The following is a 10,301-nucleotide window of genomic DNA, read 5'->3' as shown; positions in this document are numbered from 1 at the left end:
CATGCTATGACTTTGGTGAACCCCAAAACTTAACTCACCTAAGTTTCATGTGAAAACCCAATGTAATATTGCTCTTTTTTTTTTAATTGTTGCCGTTAAATCAATTGTTAGTGTAGATTAAAAGACTTTCTTATCCAATGTTAACTAAAAGTTTCGATTACTAAAAAGGAAAGTATTGGTTTCAAAACCTAATGTAATGCAACTTTTAGTCCTTTAAATTTTATCTCAATTATCGATTTAATGTTTTAAATTTAATTTGTGTTGATTTGATCCCTTAAATTTACCTTAATTATCAAGTTGTTCTTTATTATTTAAAGAGGATGTAACACTATTAGAATATGTTGCTATATATAACGGAATATAAATGGTAGTCATATAGATTAATTGAAAGAAGTGTAATTATTATTTACTTAAGAAAAAAATAAAAGAACAAGACATAGTGTAACATATTATATTAATACAAATTAAACTAATATAAGGGCTACTTTGTTTTTAGGAAAAATTAATCTTTTAATCCTTCAACTTTTAATTCACATGTAACTCGATTCTATAATTATGACTCATTGCAACCTAATTTCTCAACTTTTGACTTACTTATAACTATGTTCTTATTTTTTTATTTTTTTTAGAATTATCCTTATTAAATAAGAGGAATAAAAGAAATGCTCATATATTCATCTAAAATACCCTCCTCTTATCATTTGATGTAGAATCTAAGCTAACACGAAAAAAGAGAATTAATAAAAGTTGGAGGCCAAGTAATACGTGAGTCAAAAGTTGAGGGATTGAGGTATAGGCGAGTCATAATTGAGGGATTGAGTTGTAGTGAGTTATAATTAAGGGACTGAATTACGAGTGAGTTAAAAGTTGAAGGATTAAAAAATTATTTTTCTTGTTTTTATTTTACTATATATATATATATATATATATATCAAGTCATTAATAGACTTTATACATTAGTTCATTTTGATAAGAGTCAATTTATGTTTTAAAATTAAAAAAGACTTATATGATAATTTAAAAAAATATATAAAAAATTAAATTAATAAAAAATAAACTTGAGTAACCAACTTGATAATTAAAACCAGCTTGAGAGATTAAAAGTTTTATTACCTTTGTATTACTCTATAATATTTTTTTAGAGCGGCCAACTGCCCATAGCCCCATGGCTTTACCAAGAGTATTTCTCTGAGAAAAAATGCACTTCAAACCTACATAATATTATAATAATGATAAAGTGAAAAAAAAAATTTAGTTAGTAATTAACTGAATTGATTCCTGATGATTAATTAATGTAATAAACTTACTAACAAAGAACTAACACAATTCTTTGTATTTAATAATCATTGTATTATTGTTATTGTTAGTTAAAGAAATATCTTTCTAATTCATAATTACATGAAACATACTGTGATGGTTGACATAACAAAAGTGGGATATTGCACCAATAGCATGGAGATAGAGCGTGACGAAAGTGGAGTGCAGTTTGGCGTGATGAAGTTGTGTTGATTAATATATATATATATATATATATATATATATGTATGTATGTATGTATATATATATATATGTATGTATATAAACAGGTCTATATAAAAAATTTATTTATGAATAAATTCTAAAAATTTGTGAAAATTAAATAAACTCAAATTTCATGAGACTTTGTTGTCATTAATTGACCATGTGACTAATGTTGATCAGTTTGACCGATCATCAGTTGCAAGTAATTGTTGATTGGTTGCTGGCCAGAGTTAATCGATCAAAAATAATTTTCTTAATTTTTTTTATTAAAACAGTAAGGCAAACATAATAAGTTAACAAGTAAATATTCAATATTTACAAAATTTCCAAGTTAAACTTGTAAATTAATTAAATTAAGATGTTTAATTTGTAAATATGCTAAGATAACTTGTGAATATTAACTTATTAAAATTGTAAGAGCTCGGCTTGTAAATATAAAAAAAAAACTATAAATATTAAAGAATTTTAGTATAAATAATTTTTTGACTAGTCAACAATTATCAGTCACCAATCAATGCTAGTCAAAACTCAAAAAAGCTGGGAGTTCAAGAGAATTTGTATCATTTTACATGCTAAATTAACTATAATTAAATCTTATGGGACTTAGGTATATTTTCACAAATTTGTTAGAATTATTTATAAATAAGTTTTTTATATGGGGTTGTTAGTAATTTTTCCTTAAAAAGGGAAATTAATTTTTAAATATAATTAATTGCACGTCGGCGAAACCTATAGATTAAATTAGGTAAGAAGCATTAAACATACAATTGCGTAGCCCACCCCCCACCCATGTGCCACGTGCCACATTTTATTCGACCAAGTGATTGCGATTGAAAGGACATAAGGTGAAAAAACCTCACACAAAAATGGATTCAAGTTGCATTACATTTTCTTCGTACATTTTGATTTAATTTACAACTGAAGTATATTCGGATTTTTTTAACCTAAGAAATAAATTAATTCAAGTTTAGCTGTTTTATTTTCACAAGTTTGGCAAGCTTGACTTAAAAACAGAAAAAACAATAGCAATAATATACTCTCTCCATTAAAAAATGTAAGCATTTTTTGAGGAGTTGGATGTTCAAAAATGTAAGGTATTTTTAATTTTTTAATGTGAAATCATTGCTTTTTTTCAAAAGTGTATCTATTGATAGTGACTTTATATTTATTATAGAGTGTTTAATAGGGTAAATATGAAAAGATAGGACTAGTTTAAAAGTATATAACTATTTTATTCGGGGTGATATTCGGTTAAAAATGCCTTATATTTTTTAATGAAGGGAGTATAAATTATATTAGAGTTTAGATTTCATGAACTTGGGCTTTAAATTAAAAAATAACATATCCACAAAAAATATTATGATGTAAAATTTTAAATTAGTATTTTTTGTTGGCAAAAAATGATTATCTTTTATAGTAAAGGAGCCATTTATAACGTCAACTAGACTAAATTATGGTAGAGTGATCAATAATAAAGTGTAATCATCAGGTTGACTAGTGATGTAACAGCACCACCCCCAACCCTTTATGCTAGCGAATACGGTGCTGGCACATATTCCTTCACGGGCCCACGTTCGACTTTCCCTATGGTAGTTACTTAATGGTACCAGGGTTGGCTATAAATTCACTAAGGTAGAAGAAGTTAGGGGCTCGAATCTTGAAAAGATTTTAAAAGACTTTTTTGGTAGGGTAAGGAATAACCCATGTATTAGCATGGGGAAAGTCGCACGTGGGCTAGTGAGGGGACATGTGCCAGCATCGTAATCGCCAATGTAAAGGGTTGGAGGCTGTGTTGTTACAAGTGACATTAAGGTGGAAAGTCTTTTGGAAGCATTTGATGGCTTATTTGTGTAACCTTCCCACTTATTCACCGAATACAGGAGAAGATTAATTAAATCAACATATCAATCACCAATCAATAATCAAATATTTTGTTTGAAAAGCTTAAGCTTAAGACTTGTTTGCAAAATTATCAAAACCATAATGCATCAGAGCAATACGCAGTGGAAATAAATCATATATATTCATCTCAAGCATTGCATGCATTAAAAACCACAAAATCAAGCTGAAAAATCGGCCATGCACTGTGGCGTGCAATATGTGTGCCGCAGCATGTGGCATAGAACCATATGCTTGACTTTCTGTGTCATGCATTGTAGCATGAGACACCATGCGCTGTGGGGCGCCAGTTTGAATTTTCTACTATCATTTGACAACAAAAATGATGAACTTTCGGTATGCGCCGTTTTTACATATGATGTCCAATTAGAGTGATTCAAACGCATACACAAAGCTTATTTTATAACCTAGCTAATGAGATAGGTTTGGATACGATCTAATGATCTAATCAAAATTTAAAAACCTGAGTGTAAAAAGTCACTTTTTGTGAAAATTTTGCGCATTCAAATGCTCAAATCGATCCCTTCTTTTATCAGACCACATAAGGCCTTGAACCAACTCTAAAAGAACTTATTACACTTGATTAACCATAATATATCACATATATACCTATATTAAAAGACTCCTCAACGGCTAATTTTCACATTTCACAAATTTGGTATAACTTAACACAACTTAGCCCACTTAGCCCGTTTCATCACATATCCACTATTTTATATACTTGCAACACAATCACAACTCAATCTTAGTTTCGAATTACTCATTTCATCATAATTTCTACGTATGGGCTAAGATTCACTAAAGCTCACAACATTCATTACAATTTCTTCATTCAATAACTTATAACCATTTAAATCATGCATACAACCCTATGGCAATTTATATACACAAAATTCATACTAGATTAGTTCATTATACTAACTTTGAGTTCACACAGCTTCAACAACTTTAAGTCAGTCCTGACTCTTTTTTTTGCCCTGATCACCGATCTGTCTTGTAAAAATGTAACCACGGGGGTGAGATAAAAATCTCAATAATAGAATAACTCACTTCTATTGACTATCACATGTAACTATAATAAAGTAAAACATAATATACCCTCAATCATAACATAATCAAATGTTTCATTCAAATATCACTTATATCAATCATTTCATTACTTTTATACTTGTTTTACCGCTTTTCTTCACTTTTTCACTAATACAACATATAGCATAATCACTACCAACTGAACCTCCAAATCACCCCAATATGAAACCTTAGGCTCGTCTTAAACCAATGTACACTCTCATTAGTCCTGAACTCACTTTTAGTGGTAGAATCACCTAGCCAAAGGTATTCCATCTCACTTTCAGACTATAGTTTCTCCTAATACATATAATGGAGTGTCATTGACTCTAACACCATATCACATAGACATTAAGAAGTCCAAATCTCCAATACTGCACCTTAATAGGCACTAAGAAGATCATCTCCAATACTGCACCTCGAAAGGCACTAAAGAGGTATAATTCTCCAACACTACATCCTGTCGGGCACTAAGGAGAATAAGTCATATGGTCTTATCATCACATCTCTACTCGGGTGAACTCTTACCCTTATGATCATGCTTTCTGAACCACGCTTAGGTTCCCAATCACCACTTATCATGTTTCAATGCATAACATATATATACATAATATACATATATATATACATATATATATATATATATATACATATATATATATATATATATATATATCGAATCACATGTTTCCATTTTTTATTTAATCAAAAGTCATTTCATGAAACATTGACAAAATGCCATAAATCATGCCTAGTTGAAAACTATTTCATGCACGACATAGCATACTCACCCATAGTTACAACAAATAGTCAAACAAAGAAAGTTATTCGATTACCTTAATCCTTTTATCACTAGAAAGATTAATTATAAATTTCAATTACCACAACAGCTCGTTATAAGCTTCCTTTCTAAATTCACACACTCAATATGCCAATCTAAACATAATTGGCATGATTTAGTTAATTGGTCCAATTTGACCAAAAGTATAAAATTATTACTTATGGCTATATTTAGCCGTATATTCTTTTTCATTTATTTGTTGTAAATCTATTACTACTTGATTACCACTTCACATCACCTTAACTAGTCTTATTTTAGTTAAACAGAATTTTCACCTTAAAATCCTCTTGATTTAAGGCCAAATCAAGCCTATGGGTTTAAAGCTCTATTGAACATTAAATCAGTCGCAAAGCTCTAATTTAACTCCTGAGAACCTTTTATATTACTATTAGGCAAAAATCAAACCCCTAAAATTTTACCAATTCAATTTCTTTATAACTCACATTTAGAAAAATTTGGGTAGAATGGAAGGTAAGAGTTATACGTAGCTTACCCGCTAAGTTACTGATCAGAAGTACCTTCCACAGCTCCTAAATAGTTTACCTAGTAGATCTCAGCTTCCTCTCCTCTCCTTTCCAATGTTTGTAAATTTTCTTTATGAAATTCATGACTTATAGGGTCATTTTCTGGTCAATGCTCTGTGGCGCATGCAGTACAAGTTGTGGCGTATGGCACAGTGAGAAAAATTCTCACTATACGCACACGCTTCGACCTGAAATGTGATCCTATCACCTATATCTGTTTGTTTGACATCCTAATGAGTCAAATTATCACATTATCACTCAAAACCATAATCACTTCACAATTATCAATTTGCTCTTAATTAACAGCTAATTATGAGGTTAAGAAATCCAGATGTTACATTTTGAGCTTGATGCAGAATTCATTAGTGAATTTTAAATTCAAAGTGAAATCAAAGTATTTATCAACTCTGGGTTAGACAAGTAAGGTTACCCTTACTAATCCTCCCCAATCTCCAAACATTAATATAATTGTCAAATTTGTCAAATTATACAAATGAGGATCCCAAGTTATCAATATTTAAAATACTCCCATATGCTTTCAATATTTCCCAAACCAGAGTTTAAAACATATGCGGAAGCACAAAAATCAAGAAAGAATCAAAATATTTACATATCAACTTCAAAACGGTAAACTATGCAAAAAGCAGTACATGTACTGCAACTAACTACAAGTATATCATGACCTGTGTACCTTTACACCATACGCTGTAGCACATTGCACAAATTTGCTGTCATATGATAGTACTTCGGATGAACTTCTGATGAGTCCCAATTCTCCGTCTGAAGTCCGACTAAGGTGATCCAATTCTTCTAACTCTAGTTAATGGCATAAGTTTCACAATTAAATCATTTTTCTATAAAAAGTTGGACACCCAATATAAATCTCATTCCTTTTTCACATTTACTCGCATCTAGGGTGTCAAAACTCCAACACATGTGCCAAAAGCTAATACTAACCCTTAGATCCCACTTAATCAATTAATATAACTTGTGCAACACACCATAGTCAATCAATTACTCATATTACACTAATTCACCATTTAACCCCTTGATTTATAAAAATAAGGAGGAGGAGATAACTTGTATAAAATCATTAATATTCATCCAAAAATAACCCAATTATACTTTACCCTACTTGCACTTATATTTTGGCCCTATTTAAGCTTTACAACCACATATCACTAGTTTAGGGCACGAAATACACAAAATACTCTTAGTTATAATACAAGTAGACAAAATAATAGAATGAAATCTTAGTTGACAAATTAACAATGTTTAATACACATAATTTAAAACTAAGAGGCATACAAATAGGATTTACTCGAAATTCTATACCTTCAGTCTTTTTCTTCAATCTTGATTAGATGAGTTAGGCCTTGAAATATTGAATAATGAGGGGTGAGTATAACTACTGAGTAACCAAGGTCAACCTAATCTATGCAATTGCATATCAATTAATTATAGATGTAAATGATAATAAATTCACATATCGCATGCACATGTATCAAATATAGCCTCGACCACGATAATAACAATTATATGATCGGGCATGCAACACATATCATTGAATATATCACAATTATACATATCTTAAGATCATAAAAATAACAACCATAGGCTCTTAAAACATGCCAGACCATAATAACAACAACTATATGGCCAAAACTAAATGCATGATTAATGCTAACCTTATATCTTCTTTATACTTTAACACGAAATCGGTGACTATTAAGTGGCTATGTCTATAATTCAGACTAACCTAACCTTTCACTTATAAGGAGTTACTGAGCCAGGGCAAACTCATTCACTCATGCACCATGGTTTCTTCCAATACTAATAATCGTAGAGTGTCATATCCCTAATCTAGTATCCTTATGAACTGGTGGAGACTAGTTAAGTTTGAGTCCCTCGAAGAATAAGTGGGATAGTCTTGAATCAACCATGGAACAAAGGCTACCTCCCGATTCCAATGATCAATGTCAAAGTAAGCTTTCAATTCCAATAATAAGTCGCCAGTACCACATGGGTTTACCAAACTAGTCATCTTCTAAGGTAAAACCCCCACCAGTCATGCTTATGTAAATAATAAGAAGTAGCATGCCATTAAACACACACTAACCACATTATCTCACATATGATTGCTTTTCCTTCTCCATACAAATCCACATACCAATAATCACATATTTACCATTTTCATAATAAATTGTTCTCAGATCATCATCCTTAGTACATATACATACATGCATATTACTCTCCATAATTCAAGACAATACCACACACACAGTTTATTACTTTGCCAAAATTTGCATCAATGGTTTTACAAACACCAAACAAGTTCCAAATCATTAAATTCAACAAATAACTAATTAATAAACAACTATACAAACTAGATTTTCCTTCGATTACCTTAAACTTTTGAGAGGTCAAATATTTACCCCTTAAAATACCAACTTCCAAAGCTTCTTCTCAAATTTGAGTGGTGCAAATTGATTAATCTATAATTATATCATAAAGGCATTTATTAATATCCCTTTATGAGAAATCTTTAACATTCCACTCTACATTCTCCCTTTCATCAAAGTTATAAACTCACTCTTAATCATACCCATTAGGTTTATTAAGTTTTAATGACCCATTTTGTCATTACTAAGCCAACAATCACAATTAATAGCCATTAAACACGTCTCAACAACCTTATTTATTATCATTTTTGGATATTAATGGCTCTCAACAACCAACAACTCATAAAACCATGAATGTGAGATTTAAATATTCTAAATAACCTTAATTATATATATTTTAGCCAATGGGCTTGGACCTATAGCTTATATGGATCAAAAATCACATTCTTAACTCAAACCCTAATTTTAACCTTCGTGAAAATGGAAGGAGAGGGGAGGGAGAAGCATAATGTACTTACCTTGAATGTTAGGAAGTTTTAAGATATCTCCAGTAGTTCTTAAATTCGTGCCTTAACAGAGTAAACCTTGTGCCTTTTGTTTTTTTCCTTTTTCTCTCCTTTGGTTTCAGTCTTTCTCGTGACTAGTATGTCAAAAAAATTGACCATGCAGTGCATGGCACAAAGAGGCCTAGTTCATATTGGTTGCCTTTGTGGGTTGCAGCTGGTGTCTCCCAGGCCATGGCATATGACATAGAGGACCCTTCTTCAACTCTTTTTTACCTTTTGATGCTTGAATGGCCCGACCTCACTTCGGGCTCGCATTTAGAGCTAAGATCACAGTCATTTACACAATTTAGACCCTTCTAGCCACATACCAATGAACTTTATTACTCTCATTAAGCTTAATTGTTCAAATTTATAGGATGTTATAGTATTTGAAGGGCACAAATGAATGTCGATAATTAATAATCAAAGGAGGAGATTGATCTATTGTCTTGGTCTCAAAATAAAACCCCCATAGCAAAGCAAGTTTAGATGCAGATAGACATCTAATGAAACCCTCAACAAAGGTATAATAGTAAGAGGTAATGATGAAGTAGGAGGCTTGAGTGTCCTAATCGTAATCTTAGTAGAGAATAAGATTGTCGATACAACATTAGAGGTTATTGGTGTTACATTAAATTAAGGTGGTCTTGGAAGTGCAATTATCATAGATCTTAGAGTGCAAATGCTTGCTAGAGAGCAAGTTAGCGGGATGAATGTGTTGATCACAAAACAAGCAAAGCTTGGTAGAGTCAGCATGCCTTTGCAAATCAAAAACAGGACTTGGCTTCAAATATCAAATGGCTGGGTTCATTTTTTGTAGGGTTTAGCGTTATTTTTCATGGACAATGACCAATATACCTTTCTTACTAAGACTACCTTGCATACATGGCATACCAACTTAGCAAAATTAAGTCAAATCATCTTCTCTCTTATCAACATTTCTATACTTAAGGCCAGGGGTGAGTTGCTAAGAATTTAAAAGTTGAGGAAACAAATTGCACAATACACAAGTTTAGGGCTTATGATGTTATTTGAGCTATGGTTTAGGGGGTATATTACTCATTTACCCTTCATTTTTCATCTCTTAACAATTTTATGACATTGATTTAACTAGACATGTTTTTTTCCCCGTGTATTTTATGGAGTTTGAGCTGGGATATTCATGACTTAACGTGGCTCATTAGTCATTACAAATTTTATACAATTTATTTTGATGCATATACCAAATAAAATTATACAATATTCTATTTACTTCTTTTACATATCAGCTGTATTTTTAAAACCTATTTTCATTTTTTTATAGATTCGCATTGTTTTTCACATTTCATTTCAATCTTTATCCATATATAACATTTTATTAAAAACTCCAATCACTTGTGATATTTATTAATTATGAATGATACAAATTTTTTTTTCAGATCACGCAAAAAGGAAGATAAAAGTGGCATTATTCATGGAAGTGGAACAAAAGCAACAAAGCTTTATGAATATAATAAAAATT

The sequence above is a fragment of the Prosopis cineraria genome, unplaced genomic scaffold, assembly GCF_029017545.1.
Source record: "Prosopis cineraria cultivar Desert tree isolate PC_DT_omini unplaced genomic scaffold, ASM2901754v1 PC6, whole genome shotgun sequence".
In the NCBI taxonomy this organism is placed as follows: domain Eukaryota; kingdom Viridiplantae; phylum Streptophyta; class Magnoliopsida; order Fabales; family Fabaceae; genus Prosopis; species Prosopis cineraria.
Note: the sequence above shows the minus strand (reverse complement) of the source record.